At 43.6% G+C, this 18,778-nt stretch overlaps 1 long non-coding RNA gene across 1 annotated transcript in view; it reads left to right on the top strand.

Annotated features, from left to right (window-relative positions):
* The window catches only part of LOC123371690, a 52,148-nt gene extending 47,136 nt beyond the window's left edge, over positions 1-5,012 (top strand). The window contains exons 3-4 of the long non-coding RNA XR_006579906.1: positions 2,069-2,192; positions 4,967-5,012. This is a non-coding gene — a long non-coding RNA (uncharacterized LOC123371690). The remainder of the gene's footprint in view (positions 1-2,068; positions 2,193-4,966) is intronic.
* The last annotated feature ends 13,766 nt before the right edge of the window (positions 5,013-18,778 follow it).

Below are 18,778 nucleotides of genomic sequence, written 5' to 3'. Positions count from 1 at the left end.
AAAACTCTGTATCTCCGTAAGTGATGAAAAATAATGTGTTTTAGCTGGTATTTTGCAGGTGCACTACCGCCTGGTCTAGACAGATTACATTTGAAAAGATGTATTTCAGTGTGTAAAAACTCTTTGTTATGGGTATAATGCTGCTAGACTGTAATATTTTATCTTCTGTGAATTTTTATATAGTAGGAATTTTATATATTATATATGATATATAATAGGTTATTTTATTTACAGTGAAGGAAAAATGAATATTTAATACAATGTGATAAATGCTACAGAGATGCTTTAACATTATATATATATCTATATATAGATATATATTCCCCCACACACACTTATTCATAGGCTTAGTGCTTTTTTTAAGGCATTTATAAGCATAGAGGACCAGATAAAGTATAACTGATATCCAGATAGCTTCATTATTTTAGCTCAATGAAAAGTAGTAGTACCTTTCAGAGTGTAGAAGTATAAGGGATACCATTCCTCTGAAATCAGACGCCTCGGGGTATTTGTCTGTCTACACTCAAAAGTTACATCGGCATAGCTGCTTTTCTCAGGGGTATGAAAAATCCACATCCCTGAGAGACAATTTAACATCCAGTGTAGACGGTGCTAGGTCCTAGCTACTTCCTGGTGAGGAGGTGGATTACCTACAGTGATGGTAGAGTCCCTCCCATTGCTGTAGTATGTGTCAACACTGAAGTGCTACAGGGACACAGCTGTCCCAATGTAGCATTTTAAGGGTAGACATAGCATAAGAAAGAGCTGGAACTTAATTAGGTGACCCTTAAAAAAAAAGAAAAAAAAAAGAAAAAAAAAAGAGGGCATCAGGAAATGGAGACCAGAAACTGCAACACCCTCCAGAAAGCTTAGGGCCAGGACCAGGGGCAGTGCTACCAATGGATGGCCACTAGAGTTACTATGGAGAAGAACTGGTCTAGAAAAACCAGCGGACAGGAGGGGAGATTGTTTGGAGCCCTCTACTGATGAGACTCGAAGATATGGAAGGAACTACTTTGCTTGCACAGACTTTGAGGGAAGCGTCTGCAAGGAGTTTGATTATGTTTTGTTAAGAAGGCTTAAATAAAACAACAACCCCTTGCTGAAAACATCTTCCTGGATACCTGGAGAAAGCCCCAGGGAGTGAACTGACCCAGCAAGAACAAAGCTTGGTCTGATAGGAGGAGGGCGCTCAAAAATAGACCTAATCCTTTTCCACAGAGATTTTATGGCTGACTTCCTTGGTAGTTCCCACGATAAGCCAATCAACAACAAACAATATTATGAAGCAATATTGACCATGTTTTTTTGGTTAAGACACCGGACTGGGACTCAGGAGATCTCGTTCCTAGCTCTGCCCCAGACTTCTTGTGTGCCCTTGGGCGACTAATTTAATCTCACCCTGTCTCCCTTTTCCATCTGTAAAATGGGGTTAATAATAATTCCTTACTTTTTCCTGCCTCATCTATTTAGACTGTAAGGTCATGACTATGAGATATTTAAGAGTAGGTTAGATAAATGTCTATCAGGGATGGTCTAGACAGTATTTGGTCCTGCCATGAGGGCAGGGGACTGGACTCGATGACCTCTCGAGGTCCCTTCCAGTCCTAGAGTCTATGAATCTATGAATCTCTTAATATGCGTATGCACAATTCAAACTCAATGTGGTCCCAATCTCAAGGCACTACTGTAGTACAAATGCAAACAAAATACAGTAGTGATCCTAGCTTATTACTGCTGTGACAGAGGGCTAAGGCTGATCACTGTGGCCTCAATTAGTTTTCCTGGTGATGGCTGATAGAGGAAACAGGGAGGAATTAGCTAATCAGAAAGGGAGGCTGGGTGATTTAAGGAACTAATTGGCCCATCAGCTGACTAGCTTGTTAAAAGGTTGGCTGGAGGTATTAGCTGGGGGAGGGGGAATGAGTGAGCTAGCTGTCTGTCCCCACCAGCCTGGACTAAAGATCTCCCAAGGAAAGGAGATATTGTTTCTTCTCAGAGTCTTGATGAACTGGGGCTGAAAGCAATAGAGTTGTAGGTATTTGAATTGTTGTATTGCACTATACAGGTGTTGGTGGCAGAAACTTGAATTAAGTATCTGGAGCGGATGATGAAACAAGAAAGTCTGAACGGCTTCTGAGGTGATCTAGGACTGGAGGAGGAGAGTATGTCCTGCTATGCTGTAAAGCTGAGTAATTAAAAATACTTTTTATCTACCTCAGGGAAGGAAGCTTTCACTGAGACAGCATGAGAGGATTATTGTTTCAAAAACAGACAACTGCAGAAGGTTCGGAGATGAAAAAGTGGTGTCTGCAAAAGCTTTCTAGGAGCCAGATCATTCCTTTTGCTAAGTTGCTCTGAAGGACATTGTGTTCCTTGTTATTGCATCTAGGAAAATATATTTCCCCTGTTACAGAGCTGTCACGAATCTTGTGCAAGACACATCTGAAATGTTCTGTTGTTTGGCATGTGTAACTATCATGATGAAAGCCAGAGAAGGAGCTCATATTTCAGATCTCCTCATCTCTGTCTAGAAAACTCTTCGGCCTAGAGCATCAGTTTAGAGTTGCAAAACTTCACGCTGGATTTCACTGAGACTAGCAGGCTGAGAAAGCATCACTGGTCCCTGTTCAATGCTAGTGTAACTCCTTTGCAATCAGTGGTATTACACCAGTAATGTACTGAATGTATTAGCCTCAGTGAAATCCATTATGAAGGTTTGTAACGCTCTACTAAATGTATGATAAAAGCAGAGTTTTCTAAGTAGAAATGAGGAAAATAAGAGCCATCTTCCCCCACCCCCAATCAAAAAACAACTTTTCCGCGTGACTTTCAGATCTTCCTGTCTAATCTCCTTTGTTCTGTTTTCATGGTCTTGTCTTTCTTTCCTCACAGGTTTCTTCCTTTCTTCCTCTGTACTGTTGCTTTTTTTCATGCTTTGGCTATCTTGTTCTCTTCTCTAAGGGGCCCATTTTGATCTTTTGGCACCATAATTTCAATCCATGAGGGTCCTTTTAATTGCTACTTTGTACTAAGTCCCAGCAGCACTACTGACTCTGCCTTTCAGCAACACTTTGCTAACCTAATTTAGTCCAGACATGTAGTGGAACCCACTCATAGTCAACTCAGATGTAGTGAAACTCCACATATGTTTTAGTTCACTGAGAATTGCAATTCTGCTAATAGTACATTTCTGCTCACTGCTGTTTAGTGAGAAAAGGTGACTTCACCACAGACCTGATCCAAAGTCCATTGAAGTCAATGCAGGTCATTGATCCTATGCCCATCAAAGTAATTTCAGAGATTCCCATTGACTTCAGTGGACTTTGGATCAGACTCTATAAAAGTGTTTCACTATATTCATATCACTCCATCATTATGTTGGAGGTTCCTCACAAATCCATACCACATGGGATCCTTTTTCAGCAGAAACAACGAGGCATCCTTGTGCCACCTTAGAGCCTAAAAAATTTATTTGGGCATAAGCTTTTGTGGGCTAAAACCCACGTTTTAGTCCACGAAAGCTTACACCCAAATAAATTTGTTAGTCTCTAAGGTGCCACAAGGACGCCTCGTTGTTTTTGCTGATACAGACTAACACGGCTACCACTCTGAAACCTGTTTCAGCAGAGATTCCCTTTTGGGTATAGATGAAGATTTGGTTTAAGGTGTGTTAGAAAACCTACAAAGAAAAAATAAAATGTTTACCAAGTTCTGCTTATAGATTTGATCAGATTTTAATTTTTATGCCATTTTCTGATGCAATGAGTGTATTGATCTGCACCTGACTCACAGATGTGACTTTAAAAATATTCTTAGAAGAAATCGGTCTGTGAATGATCACTGGCTAGAACTTTTGAAATTGCTTTTCAAAGTAATAAATCTGTCACAAGATTAAATGAGGCATTTGTTATTTTTCTGAATCAGGGTTTTCTAAAAACTAAATGAAAGACAGCAGTTTTGCCGAAGATGTCTTTGCCTTTGTAAAGATAGTTATTGTATTCAACATTCTCCTTTTATTAAACATTTACCAGTGTTCTGCTAGGGAAATATATTAAAAGGTTTCCTTTGTGCTGTAAAAGCCCAGAGTTTAAATCCTGGGGTGGGCGGGGGGAATAATAATCAGTATTATGCAAAGAGACTTGGCTGCACAACTCCCATTGCAGCTAAATCTTTGCATACTGCTTTGAAAATACCTTGTTGTGTCTTGGAGGAGGCAGGTGTTTGCTGCTAGATGCTTCTAAAGACACACATACAGTTGCTTGGAAATATCATGCTCTGGAGGGTGATGACTATGTTCTCTTTGCCAATGCAGACAGAATCGACAGTGTGTGTGTGTGTGTGTGCGTGGGGAGGGGGAGATGTGGAGGGTGGGTGGGCTGTAAAATGAGATTTTTTGCAAGAATAAGCCTATTGATTGCAGGAATTAAATGGTCCGATGTAGCTGAAGGCTGGTTCAGGGTTATGATCTTATTCTGAATTCTTAATAGAGCAAGAGGGTCACATGCGTACTTGCATACACCCTCTTCTCATCAAAATTAAGTCTAAGTTTATTAACCTGTAAAACTACTTCTAAGAGACTAATGTACTGACAAGAACTTTGCTAATGCAACATTAAGTCTGAAGCTGCAAATCTATGAAAGCTAGAGAATTTAGAGTTAACGTTGTCATGACAACTTCAACTTCATCCCCTCCTTCCCTTGTATGTACACATCATGAGAAAGGGCAGAATTATAGGGTAGAGTTAAGGTTGCCATAGGAACCTTAGCTGTGAAATCTGTGGCTTTTTGTGGGTTTAAATTTCAACCAACCATAAAGTTGTGTTAATGTACAGTAACTCCTCACTTAAAGTCGTCCCACTTAACGTTGTTTCGTTGTTACGTTGCTGATCAATTAGCGAGCATACTCATTTAAAGTTGTGCAATGCTCCACTTTGACGTTGTTTGGCTGCCTGCTTTCTCCACAGCTGGCAGCCTCCCTACGGCCCCCTCCCCCCAGTGCCTCCAGCCCGCCGGCAGACTCTGTGGATCAGCGCCTTCCCCTCCCTTCCCCTGCCTCCTGCTTACAAGGGGAGATAGATTCAATGTTTGTAATGGCTGAGCCAAACATTGTAAGTATTCTCACACTTCTTATCAAACTATCTGTACTGGGCTATCTTGATTATCACTTTAAAAGTATTTTTCTTAATTGGCCTCTCGGAGTTGGTAAGACAACTCCCACCTTTTCATGCTCTCTGTATGTGTATATATATATCTCCTCAATATATGTTCCATTCTATGCATCCAAAGAAGTGGGCTGTAGCCCACGAAAGCTTATGCTCAAATAAATTTGTTAGTCTCTAAGGTGCCACAAGTACTCCTGTTCCTATTGAATTGGGACATATCACTTGTTCTACATTAGGTGTGTGCTTAAATATCTGCCAGAATCAGGGCCTTGAGTTACTGTGTTTACCTGGTAATTACTTAAAATATAAAAGTTTTTTGATAACTGCTATCTGTTTACATGGTGACTAGCCAAGCTCTGTTTATTGTAGTAAAGGGAAGTGTATGGATTACAATCTGCAATATTGGTTTCTAATGATTAGTTCACTAGATACAGATCCCCCGTAGTTTCATTTATTTCTCAGCAGCATGAGTGTTGAGGAAAACATTGCAAAATATTCAAAAGGTGAATAGTCTGTAGGTCATGGCTGCACATTCAAAAGTGGTTTACTCAGCAATAAAATCTTCACTAAGGTTTCATTACTATAAACACATGGTGACGGAAGTACTTCAGAGTTCTGCACCACGCAAACAAAGGCTTTACATTAATTCACATTTACAATTCCCACGAGGTTACCCAAAACTCTTCAGGAGCTTCTGATAATTGAACAAGAGGCAAAAATAAAATTAATGAACAGCAAAGGTCAATAATACAAAAATAGCACCTCCTTACTCAGAGCTGTTCCTTGTGTGCATTGTGAGTCAAATCTACATAAAATAGGCATAGAAATACATTTGTATTGCTTATTCTTATTGACCCATGAGAGCTGAGACTGTGAGCTGTGTTCTGTTCCTTCTTGTGCATAAGCAACAGAATGGTACAGTAAGTTCCAATGTGTTCCAGTTGCACAAACTCACTGAAGACAATAGATGACCTCTTTGTCGCCTGAAGAAATAACTTGATGACCATGGGTTCAAGAAGATACAAGAGGCCTTAATTTGATTAGCAGAATGTTTTTCACTGGGGATGGAGCTCGACTCCCAGAGCCCTGGTTGAGCTTCAGGCTTGTAACTTCACGTGAAAACTAGTAAGAGGTGTAAAATATGGAGCCCCACAAGGCTTTTTAAAAAATAGTCACTTTTGATCAGTAATAATGTAAGAACAACTTAATACATGCCCCCAAGCCACAACTGCACAATTGAGGTTTAGTGAGGAAGAGAAGGCATCTATAATATATAGCAAATAGAAGAAAGGGGAAGTTGATAGAAATTAACATAAATCAGAAGCTAGAAATCGTAGAAAATTGATAAAGGGAGCAAAAAGACACAAGGAGAAATCTATAGCCAGCAGATCACAGGACAATAAGAAGGAGGTTTTAAAATACATTAGGAACAAAAGAATTCTGACAATGGTACAGGTCCACTACTGGATGGAAATGGTATTATCAGTAATACTACAGAAAAGGCAGAAGTGTTAAATAAACATTTGTTCTGTATGGGAGGGAGTGAGTCTCATTTTATGGTGGTGATAACTTTCTTTCCCTTCCACTAGTGTCTCTGGAGGATGTTAAACAGAAGCAACTAAAGTTAGATATTTTTAAATCAGGAGGTCCAGATAACTTGCATGCAAGAGTTTTAAAAGAAATGGCTGATGAGCTGTCTGGACAATTTAATGTTGATTTTTTTTTCTATAGGTCTTGCAGCAGTAGGGAAGTTTCTGAAGACTGGAAGATAAATTGGCTGAAACTATAGTAAAGAACAGAATGATCATAGATGAACGTAATATGTTGGGGGAAGAGTAAACATGGATTTTGTAAAGGAAAATTTTGCCTCACTAATTCATTAGAATTCTTTGAAGGTGGCAACAAACATATGGACAAGGGTGATCCAGTTGATATAGCGTACTTGGACTTTGAGGGAGCCTTTGACAAAGTCCCTTGCCAAAGGCTCTTAAGCAAAGTAAGCAATCCTGGGATGAGAGGGAAGGTCCTTTCATGGATCAATAACTGGTTAAAATATAGGAAACAAAAGGTAAGAATAAATAGTCACATTTCAGCACGGAGAGAGGTAAATAGTGGAATCCTTCAAGGATCTGTACTGGGACCAATGCTGTTCAACATATTCATAAATGATCTGGTAAAAAGGGTAAATAGTGAGGTTACAAAACTTGCAGGTGATACAAAATCACTCAAGATAGCTAAGTCCAAAGCTGACTATGAAGAGTTCCAAAGGGATCTCACAAAACTGGGTGACGGAGCAACAAAATGGCAGATGAAATTCAGTGTTTGAAAATGCAAAGTAATGCACATTGGAAAACATAATCCCAACTATACGTACAAAATGATAGAGTCTAAATTAGCTGTTACCACTCAAGAAAGAGATCTTGGAGTCATCATGGAAAAAGTGATTCGGGAAATTACAGGCCCGTTAGTTTAACTTCAATTGTATGCAAGGACGTGGAACAAATTTTGAAAGAGAAAGTAGTTAAGGACGTAGAGGTGAACGGTAATTAGGATAAGATGCCAGACCAATCTGATCTTTCTTTGAGAAGATAACTGATTTTTTTAGATAAAGGAAAAATAGAGTGGATCTAATGTATCTGGATGTCAATAAGGCATTTGATACAGTTCCACATGGGAAATTATTCATTTAAATTGGAGAAGATGGGGATTAATATGAGACTTGAAAGGTGGGTAAGAAAGTGGTTAAAGGGGAGCCTATAATGTGTCAAGCTGAAAAGTGACCCAGTATATGGTAGGTCATTTGAATATAAGTTGAATAATATTGGAGATAATACTGATCCTTGCAGGAGGCTGTTCTTCTGGTGACTCCAAGCACTTGTTCTATCACCAATATGCACACGGAAATAGTGATTTCTCAAAAAAAAAAAAGCCATTGCACCTATTAACCAACTTGGCATAGTTGTAGACTGGGGTGGGCAAACTACGGCCTGTCAGACCTTCTAATCTGGCCCTTGAGCTCTCACCAGGGAGCGGGGTCGGGGGCTTGCTCTGCTCTGGCACTCCAGCTGGGGAGCGGGGTTGGGGGGTTGCCCCGCTCCATGTGTGCCAGGCTCCGTGTGGCTCCCGGAAGCAGCAGCATGTCTCCCCTCTGGATCCTACACATAGGGGCAGTCAGGGGGATCCGGATGCTGCCCCTGCACCAAACTCCAGCTCTGTAGCTCCCGTTGGGCAGGAACCGTGGCCAATGGGAGCTGCAGGGGCAGCGCCTGTGGATGGGGCAGCGCGCAGAGCTGCCTGGCTGGTGCTGCACCTCCGCGTATGAGCTGCAGGGGGGACATGCCATTACTTCTGGGAGCTGCTTGAGGTAAGCGCTGCCTGGAGCCTGTGCCCCAACCCCCGGCCCCAGCCCTGATTCCCCCTCCTGCCGTCTGACCCCTTTGGTCCCAGCCTGGAGCACCCTCCTGCACCCCAAACCCGGCATTCCCAGCCCCACCCCAGAGCCTGCAGCCCCAGCCGGAGCCCTCAACCCCCCTTGCACTCCAACCCCCTGCCCTAGCCTGGAGCTCCCTCCTGCCCTAGCCCCCTGCCCCAGCCCAGAGCCCTCTCCTGCACCCTGAACCCCTCATTTCTGGCCCTACTCTGGAACCCGCACCCCTAGCCCAGAGCCTGTACCTCTCCCACATCCCAACCCCTGCCTCAGCCCGGAGCCCCCTCCCATACTCTGAACCCCTCTGCACCTCCAGGCTGCAGCCCCCTCCTGCACCCAAACTCCTCATCTCTGGCCCCACTCCAGAGCCCGCACCCCCAGCCAGAGCTCTCACCCCCTCTCGCATCCCAACCCCTGCCCCATCCTGGAGCCCTCTCCTGCACCCTTAACTACTTATTTCTGGTCCCATCCTGGAACCCGCACCCCCCAGCCCAGAGCCCATAACCCCTCCCACACCCCAACCCTCTGCCCCAGCACGCAGCCCTCTCCTGCATCTCAAACCCCTCATCTCTGGCCCCACCCCAGAGCCCTCACCCCCTCCCACACACCAACCCCCAATTTCATGAGCATTCATGGCCCACCATACAATTTCCATACCCAGATATGGCCCTCAGGCCAAAGAGTTTGCTCACCCCATGTGCCAAACCATATCAAATGCCATGGTCAGGTCAAGAAAAACTGAACCAGTCTTCAGTCTATGTTGGAATCCATTTTTGATTAAAGTTGTAAGTGCTGCCACTTGATCACAGGCACTACAACTGTGGCGAAAATCAGCTTGCTCTGGTGCCAGCATACCTTCCACAGATGGTGAAATTCTTTGCTCAAGCACCTTAAAGCAGACACTCAGAAGTGAAATTGGTCTATAGCTCAAAGACAAGTGTGGATCTTTCCCATGTTTCAGCAAAGCAATGACCTCTGCATGGTGCCAGATTCTGGGCAGTCTGGATTCCTGCAGAACTCTGTTGAAAAACTGAACAAGCCATTCCTGAGCGCGAGGACCCAGATGTTTCATGAATTCAGGTGCAGTTCTGTCATAACTGGGAGCTGCACTCGGTTTTAAATCATTCAGCAGTTTATCCAGTTCCAAACTAGTGAATGGCTTCATCTGACTATCGGTGGGATTACTCCTTAGGAAATGCCACCATTCATCATATACCTGTCATTCGACAGCTTTGTCAACAGGAGTTTTGGCGACCTTCAACAGATGACTGGCAATCTGATTTGAAGTAACTGCTGGCCTGATTTGTGTACATGGATGTTGAGCCGCACCAAGTCAACAAATTAAGCTTTTCTGGCTTGACCGCGTAAAGTGAAGCACAACTGTCGCTTCCTCCCATTGAGCCCAGCGAGCAGCAGCCAATGATTCTATAAGATGCTCCGTAATCTCTGGATCACCTGACTGCTCATACTGTCTCAGCAAGTCTGTGCAATCCTCATTCAAACATGGTCGGAAGCCGTGTGGAATTGTTGCACCTGCAGCTTTAAAAATGGCACAACAGAAATGACGGTTTGCATCTTCCATGGAGATGATGGTTACGGAGGTGTCTTAAGAACCTTGGCTTGTTTAGTTTAACAAAACCAAGGCAGAGGGGAGATATGGTTGCTGTCTATACATACATCAGAGGGATAAACACCAGGGAGGGAGAGGAGTTATTTAAGTTAGGGGCCAATGTTGGCACTAGAACAAATGGATATAAACTGGCCATCCACATGTTTAGGCTTGGGATTAGGTGAAGGTTCCTAACCATCAGCGGAATGAAGTTCTGGAACAGCCTCCCAAGGGGAGCAGTGGGGACAAAAAACCCTAACTGGTTTCAAGAGTGAGCTTGATAAGTTTAGGGGAGATAAGTTTAGGAGATGGTATGATTTCATGGCCCACCTCCGACAACGAGTAGTAAATATCTTCAACAGCCAGAGATATGACAGGGCTCTGAATTACTACAGAGAATTCTTTCCTGGGTTTCTGGCTGGTGGGTCTTGCCCACATGCTTAGGGTTTAACTGATCACTGTATTTAGTGTCAGAAAGGAATTTTCACCCAGGTCAAATAGGCAGAGACTCTGAGTGTTTGGTTTTTTTTGCCTTCCTCTGCAGCATGGGGCATTGGTCATTTACTGGTATGAACTAGAGCAGTGGTTCTCAAACTTTTGTACTGGTGACCCCTTTCACAGAACAAGCCTCTGAGTGTGACCACCCTTATAAATTTAAAACACCTTTTTATATATTTAACACCATTATAAATGCTGCAGGCAAAGCGGGGTTTGGGTGGAGGCTGACAGCTCGTGACCCCCCCATGTAATAACCTCATGACCTCCAGTTTGAGAATCCCTGAACTAGAGTAAGTGGTGGATTCTCTGTACCTGGAAGTCTCTAAATAATGATTTGAGGACTCCAGTAATTCAGCCAGTGGTTATAGGTCTACTGCAGGAGTGGTTGGGAGCAGTTCTGTGGCCTTTGATGTGGATGAGGGCAGACTGGATGATCATAATGGTCTCTTTTGGCCTTACAGTCTGAGCATCTGCTCAATGTGCAGCAGCAGTGCAAAAGCTAACAATGTTAGCAGCCATTAGGAAAGGGATAGATAATAAGATAGAAAAAATATAATGCCACTACATAAATCCATGGTACAGCCACACCTGGAATACTGTGCAGTTCTGGTTGCCTGTAGCAAGGCAGTTCCCCGGCTCCTAGGGAAAAAGGGGAGGCTGATTGGAAAGGTAGCCATGGCTGTGGCCACACTCAGTCAGGCCACAGCTGGCCCTGATATGAGGGCTAAGGGAGGAGCCAACAGAATCTCACTTCAGCCTTGGAGTGGGAAGGATTTAGCTGCCTGGGTGCACAGGATACCTGAAGCAGAGCAGGGCTGGGGGAGGGCAGGCAGAGCTGGGAAGCTTGGGCCAGGCAAGTCCCCAGGCTGAGGCCTGGCTAAAGGCCAGGGGAGGTACTGGGGCTGCAGGGAAAGGCAGCAGGTTCAACTCCCATGCCCATGGTGAGTGGCCATTACAGACTGCAGTTTGCATAAGAACATAAGAACATAAGAACGGCCGTACCGGGTCAGACCAAAGGTCCATCTAGCCCAGTATCTGTCTACCGACAGTGGGCAATGCCAGGTGCCCCAGAGGGAGTGAACCTAACAGGCAACGATCAAGTGATCTCTCTCCTGCCATCCATCTCCATCCTCTGACGAACAGAGGCTAGGGACACCATTCTTACCCATCCTGGCTAATAGCCATTTATGGACTTAGCCACCATGAATTTATCCAGTCCCCTTTTAAACACTGTTATAGTCCTAGCCTTCACAACCTCCTCAGGTAAGGAGTTCCACAAGTTGACTGTGTGCTGCATGAAGAAGAACTTCCTTTTATTTGTTTTAAACCTGCTGCCTATTAATTTCATTTGGTGACCCCTAGTTCTTGTATTATGGGAATAAGTAAATAACTTTTCCTTATCCACTTTCTCAACATCACTCATGATTTTATATACCTCTATCATATCCCCCCTTAGTCTTCTTTTTTCCAAGCTGAAGAGTCCTAGCCTCTCTAAACCCCTAATCATTTTAGTTGCCCTTTTCTGAACCTTTTCTAGTGCTAGAATATCTTGCCCCAGAGAATGGGAGCTAGATGATGACTGGCAGTCGCCACTGAGGCAAGGTGGGCATAGCGGGAGGGGGCCTCCCCTAGGAAGGGAGACCCAGAGTGTGGAGGTGCTGCTGTAGGCAGTACCCCAGGGTGAGAGGGCACGGGGGTCTGAGAGGGACATGGGGCCTGTGGCAGGTGAGACACTGGCCAGCAGAGGGTGCTCCGAGGCTAAGGAGCTAATTCCCGAGACTGACTAGCAGGAGGCGCCGTGCCAGTGAATGCTCGACTTACTACATTGCCCCATCTCAAAAAAGGTATATTAGCATTGGAAAAAGTGCAGAGAAAGGCAACAAAAATGATTAAGGGTATGGCCTTGCCAACAGATTTTGCCCTTTAGTGCTAATATGACTGTGCAGTGCCCAGGGCTGGCTCCAGACCCCAGCGCGCCAAGCGCGTGCTTGGGGCGGCATGCCGCGGGGGGCGCTCTGCCTGTTGCCGGGAGGGCGGCAGGCGGCTCCGGTGGACCTCCCGCAGGCATGCCTGTGGAGGGTCCGCTGGTCCCGCGGCTCCGGTGGACCTCCCGCAGGCATGCCTGCAGATGCTCCACCGGAGCTGCGGGACCAGCGGACCCTTCGCAGGCACGTCTGCAGGAGGTCCACTGGAGCCGCGGGACCGGCGACCGCCAGAGCACCCCCCCGCGGCGTGCCGCCGTGCTTGGGGTGGTGAAATTGCTAGAGCCGCCCCTGGCAGTGCCCATGCTGACACCTACTGAAACAAAGGTCTTATCTTGCAGACTATAAGTATTGTTCGCCTAGTAACAAGTTATGAGGGACTAAGGAAGCTTGTCTATTGTAGCAAAGGTATTTAATAACCACTGACAAAATCACAGGATATATGGTTTTATTTTGACATCTAAAGGATTGTTTTCAATTATTTCTTCTTGGACAGTTATGCTTATTCAGTCCCCATAATGTGTTGTCTCAGGCATATCTGGACATAAAACACTTTAATAGCGTACAGTAAGCTTTTTCTTCCACACACAAAGTATTTTTGGACCTATAATTACATCTCATTAAACCCTGGTTCCATAATTTAGCAGTCTCAGTCACAATATTTGGTCGGCATTTGTACCAAATTAAAAACACAGAGATATGTACATGCTTTATCTCTGAAGCTTGAATTTATTTGTTGCTTATATCAAAGTGCCAATATGGGGCTTTTTAAAAGATAAACATGTAAAACAGCATGACCAACCCATAGTGCAAAAGGCAGCATTATAGAATTGCTTTGACTATTGTGTTAAATTAGCACACTTCACAATGTAGCTTTGCTAATAGATGAGCCACAGTCTCACTACAGTTTATTATTCTGGTTAAAGGAGAAAATTGTTTCAAAGTAGCACAAGAGGGGAAGGATGGTCGGGTGCTTACCTGTAACGGGAGAACCGGGGTTCAGTTCCCTAGATGAGCTTGGGCAAGTCATGGAAGGGAAGTTTAGTGAAGAGTATCTAGGGCTCTTTAAGTTCACACCCTAGCTTATTCTGCATGAAGAGTGCCAAATGGCACAGAGGCACTCTGAGTAAAATAAGCATATCCATGCAGAGAGTTATTGTGGAGTAGCCAGGGTGCATTAAGTATTCTGTAGCTAGTAGACCCACCTCTTGTAGATAAGCCCGTAGTTTCTCTGGGCCTGAGCTCCCTATCTGTAAAATGGAAGTAAGTACTTCCAACTCACATAAGGGTTCTGAGGACACATATATCAAAAATTGTGAAGCACTCAGATTATGTGATAAGGGGAAGGGTCTATATGAACCTAAAATAGACATTAATGGTCTTAAGTAAAGCAGGGACATACGGAGTTCACATTAAAATGTCACCATCCCTAGGCAATTGTGCCCAGGAACTGCAGCCACTGTTAGAACAGGCAAAACAGTGCAATGGAATAAATTAGTGATTCAAGGCCCTATTCGTCATTCCTTACTCAGGCAAAACTTCCCTTCAATCCAGTGTTCCCTGTGCTGAATAGGGACCTAAACTGGAGATATGGACCCCAATTTTCAGCCCCTCAAAAGGGGTTTTCAAGAGCACCTTGTACTCTTAAATTACCTAGGCACATCTGAACATCCCAACCTGAGAGCCTGAAGTCAGTTTCCTAAATCCAGATTTAGGCACCTAAATAAGAATAGCCTAATTTTCAAAGGTTCTGAGCATCTGCAGCTACCTTGACTCATTAGGATTGGTGGGGGCTCAGCACCTTTGAAATTCAGGCCATTCTTATTTAGGTGCTTAAATATGGACTTAGGAGCCTATTTTAGACAGCCATATTTGAAAATTTCAACCACAATTCTCAATTTCCTGGTTTTAAGAAAAATCCTGTTATTTTAATGCACAATGAAGTGGCTCATTAGTTCTTGTAAAGTCTTTCTGGTTTTCTAAATTAATCTCAGGCACAGTATATTCATAATGGTGATGAGATATGAGCTCTTTCAACCATAGGTCACTGGTTGAATCTTGACCAGATCATTAGTAACAAGAAGTCATTAGCATCTAATGACTGGTTTCATTCCATTGCCCAGTGGACGTGTCCACCTCAGCTGGCACTAGAAGGTAATTTCAGCAGAGACCACAGCTTAAAAAAGTTTGGAGACTGAAGCAGGCTTTTGCCCTAAAGATAGTCTCTACAGAATAGGTACTTTAGTGAGTTGAGGTGCAGTTAGGCTGAATAACTCCGGAAACTAACAGGTGCAATTTTCCATGTCCAGATTCTGATTAAGTGCTTCTACTAATTTCTGTGTCAGTCTCTGTTGTGCCTGTCAGTGTGAGACTTCAGACTTCACTTCTTGTGTTCACAGCCTTTTCAAGTGCAACTCATAGATTCCAAGGCCAGAAAAGACCATTGTAATCATCTAGTCTGACCTCCTGTACAACACAAGTCATAGAACTAGCTGAAAATAATTCCTAGAGCACAGCTTTTAGAAAATCATCCAATCTTGATTTTAACATGGTCAGGGATGGAGAATTCACCACAACCCTTGGTAAATTTTCCAATGGTTAATTACTCTCACTATTATAAATCTATACCTTATTTCCAGTCTGACTTTGTCTAGCTTCAACTTCCAAACATAGGATCAGGTTATACCTTTCCTCGGCAAGAGAGAAGGCATTATTCAGTATAGTTCCATGTAAATACTTGATTACAGTCTATAAGTAACTCTTTAACCTTCTTGTTGTTAGGCTAAATAGGTTGAGCTCTTTGAGTCTATCACTATAAGGTGTGTTTTCTAATTCTTTAGTCATTCTCGTGATTCTTCTCTGAACTCTTTCCAATTTAATCAACATCCTTCTTGAATTGTGGGAACCAGAATTCAACACAGTATTCCAGCAGTGGTTGCATCAGTGCAAATTCAAAGGTAAAATAACTTCTCTACTCCTATTCAAGATTCCCCTGTTTATGCCTCCCAGGATAGCATTAGCATTAGAGTCACATTGGGAGCACATGTTCAGCTGGTTATCTACTATAATCCCCATAAAAATTTCTGAGTCACTGATTCCCAGGATAGAGTCCCCCATCCTGTGAGTATGGCCTACGGTCTTTGTTCCTCGATGTATACCTTTACATTTAGCTGTATTAAAACCCAGTTTCCCAAGCAATAGAGATCACTCTGAATCAGTGACCTGTCCTTTTCATTATTTACTACTTCCCCAATTGGGGCTATCTGCAAACTTGATCAGTGATGATTTTAGGTTTTCTTCATGGTAATTAATGAAAATGTTAAATGGTGCAGGGTCAAGAACAGATCCTTGAGGGACCCCACTGGAAACACACGCTCAATGATGATTCCCTGTTTACAAGTCATTTTTAGACTTATCAGTTAGCCATCTTTTAATCCATTTAATGTGTGCCATGTTAATTTTATATCATTCATGTTTTTAAATCAAAGTGCTGTGCAGTACCAAGTCAAACACCTTACAGAAGGCTGAGTATATTATGTCAACAGTATTAGCTTTATCAACCAAACTTGTAAACTCAAAAAAAAGTTAGTTTGACAGAACCTATTTTCCTAAGCCTGTGTTGATTTGCATTAATTATTCTCCTTTAACTCTTTATTAATAAGAGTGCCATATCAGCCACTCCATTATCTTGCCTGGGATCACTGTCCAGATAAGAGGCCTGGGTCATCCTGTTTACCCTTTTAAAAATTGGCACATTAGCTGTGTTATGACCATAAAAATGGCCATACTGGGTCAGACTAATGATCCGTCTAACAAGGTATCCTGTCTTCTGACAGTGGTGGTGGCACATGCTTCAGAGGGAATCAACAGAACAGGACAATTGTCAAGTGATCCATAGCCTGAGTAACTGGGCTAAGTGCTGGGGATCTGTGAGGGAGCATGATGGGAAAATTATCCTTCCCAGTCTACCTAGCCAGCCTATCTAGGCATTTGTACTGGACCCATCTGTTCTGCTGTGGCTGCTCCACCCTCAGGGCTGGAGTAGTTTCTATGGTCCTTGTTCTCCTGATAGTTGGAACTTGGAGGGCTTGGGTAGTGCAGGCTGGGGAAGAGCAGCAGTACAGCTAGTCCAGGCTCTGTATGTCCCCATAGCATTCAGAGAGGTCTGTACTTGGCACAGCTACCCCTTGCTACTATGGCTACTCTATTTTTAGTGTGCTAGCTCAATGAGATCAAGCATGAATATGTCTACATGAGCTGGGAATCACATCCTCTGCTCCAAGTGGAAACAAACCCTTAGAGATTAAGGGTGATTAATAGCAGGCAGGTGGGGTGGTGGTCTCTTGTGAGTTCAGTGCTGCATCTGCACAACTGATTGCAGAACCAGAGCCTAGGTGAAGTAACAGTGGATGGATTGCTGCATAGATTTTGTACACTTACTTTGACAGCTTCAGATGAGTTTTAGTTATTTGTGGTACTTCATAACAGTATTGTGGAAATAAACAGAGTAGTAAGATATCAGTGCAAGTGTCAAATATAAAGGGAAGGGTAACAACCTTTATGTATGTAGTAACATAAAATCCCTCCTGGCCAGAGATGCAGAATCACTTTACCTGTAAGGGGTTAAGAAGCTCAAATAACCTGGTTGGCACCTGACCAAAAGGATCAATAAGGAAAGAAGATACTTTTAAATCTAGAGGTGGAGGGGAGGGGAGAGGTTTTGTTTGTGCTCTCTTTGTTCGTTCCCTCTCTGGACAGAGAGAGAGACCAAGCAGGTAAATCATCTCCTGAAAAGATACCTGAAATGATACATCTAAAATGACAGAAATTGTAAGTAAAGGCAAGGAAATGCATTAGATTATCTTTTGTTTTAGTTTGTGAATTTTCCCCATGCTAAGAGGGAGTTTTATTCCTGTTTTTTGTAACTTTGAAGTTGAGCCTAGAGGGGAATCCTCTGTGTTTTAAATCTTTTTATTTACCCTGTACAGTTATCTTCCATCCTGATTTTGCAGGTGTGATTCTTTTACTTTTTTTAAAAATAAAATTCTTCTTTTAAAAACCTGATTGATTTTCAGCGTCCTAAAAACCCAGGCTCCCTATCTGCCCCCCTGGTTCCGTGTGGCTCACTGAAGCAGCAGTCAGCTCCCTGCAACACCTAGGTACATGGGCGGACAGGGAGGCTCTGCATTCTGCCCCCACCCGAGTGCCGGCTCCACAGCTCCCATTGGCTGGGAACCAATGGGAGCGGAACCTGCGGGTGCGAGAACAATGCGCAGAGTGAAGGGCCAAAATCCATTTTCTGTGTTTGTAAAACCCTGACCACAGGCCCTGTCAGCAACTTTTCACATAGGCCCAAAGTCCAAAGCTTGGTTTGAGCTGGTGGCCTAGCCCACCAGGAACAATATTAGCTAAGAGAAGCTAAGCAAGCGAGACAACCTTGCTTTTTACTAAGATAAGCGTGGTCAGCAAAACTCCAGATGGGCTTCCCAGTCATGTGGCTTCCTCACCTGAATGTTCCCCTAGCTTAATTGGCTGCATGTCTGAACTAACTTTTCCTGTAACATGCTTTCACTCATTGACCTACTAAAGCCAAGTGATCAAGACAATGTTAACTGGAAGTATTGGTCCCTGGCATGGCTGGTGCAAGGATATTTTGCACCCTAGGCAAAACTTCAAATTTGTGCCCCCCTTCCCCATCTCACTCCCCTTCCTCTGGAGCATCGCTTATTATAAACTTTAAAAAATGAATATGTAGTGTAAAAAAAAATTGGGGCAATGCTTTTTCGCACCCCGAAATCTTGTCACCCTAGGTGGCCGCCTAGTTCACCTAGTGGTTACACTGACCCTGGTCCTTGGGAATTCAGAGCCTTGAGCTGTTGAGGGTTTCCATTAATCCTACAGGACTATTTGGAAAAAAAAAATTTTTTCCAGGGAAAATTACTGTGAACACAACAAAATGCCAATTTCCAAGTAAAATGGAAATCAAGACCTTTTTCTCCCCACCTCCCAAAGTCCTTTATTTGTTATTGTCACCCATCAGCACTGCCCTCAACACCACTCTCTGGCTCCCTCTCCTGAAGACCTGCCTGGTCACCTTC

The sequence above is a fragment of the Mauremys mutica genome, chromosome 1 (genome assembly GCF_020497125.1).
Source record: "Mauremys mutica isolate MM-2020 ecotype Southern chromosome 1, ASM2049712v1, whole genome shotgun sequence".
In the NCBI taxonomy this organism is placed as follows: Eukaryota; Metazoa; Chordata; order Testudines; family Geoemydidae; genus Mauremys; species Mauremys mutica.
The sequence above is the reverse complement of the archived record's forward strand: the minus strand, read 5'-3'. Positions and strand labels throughout refer to the sequence as shown.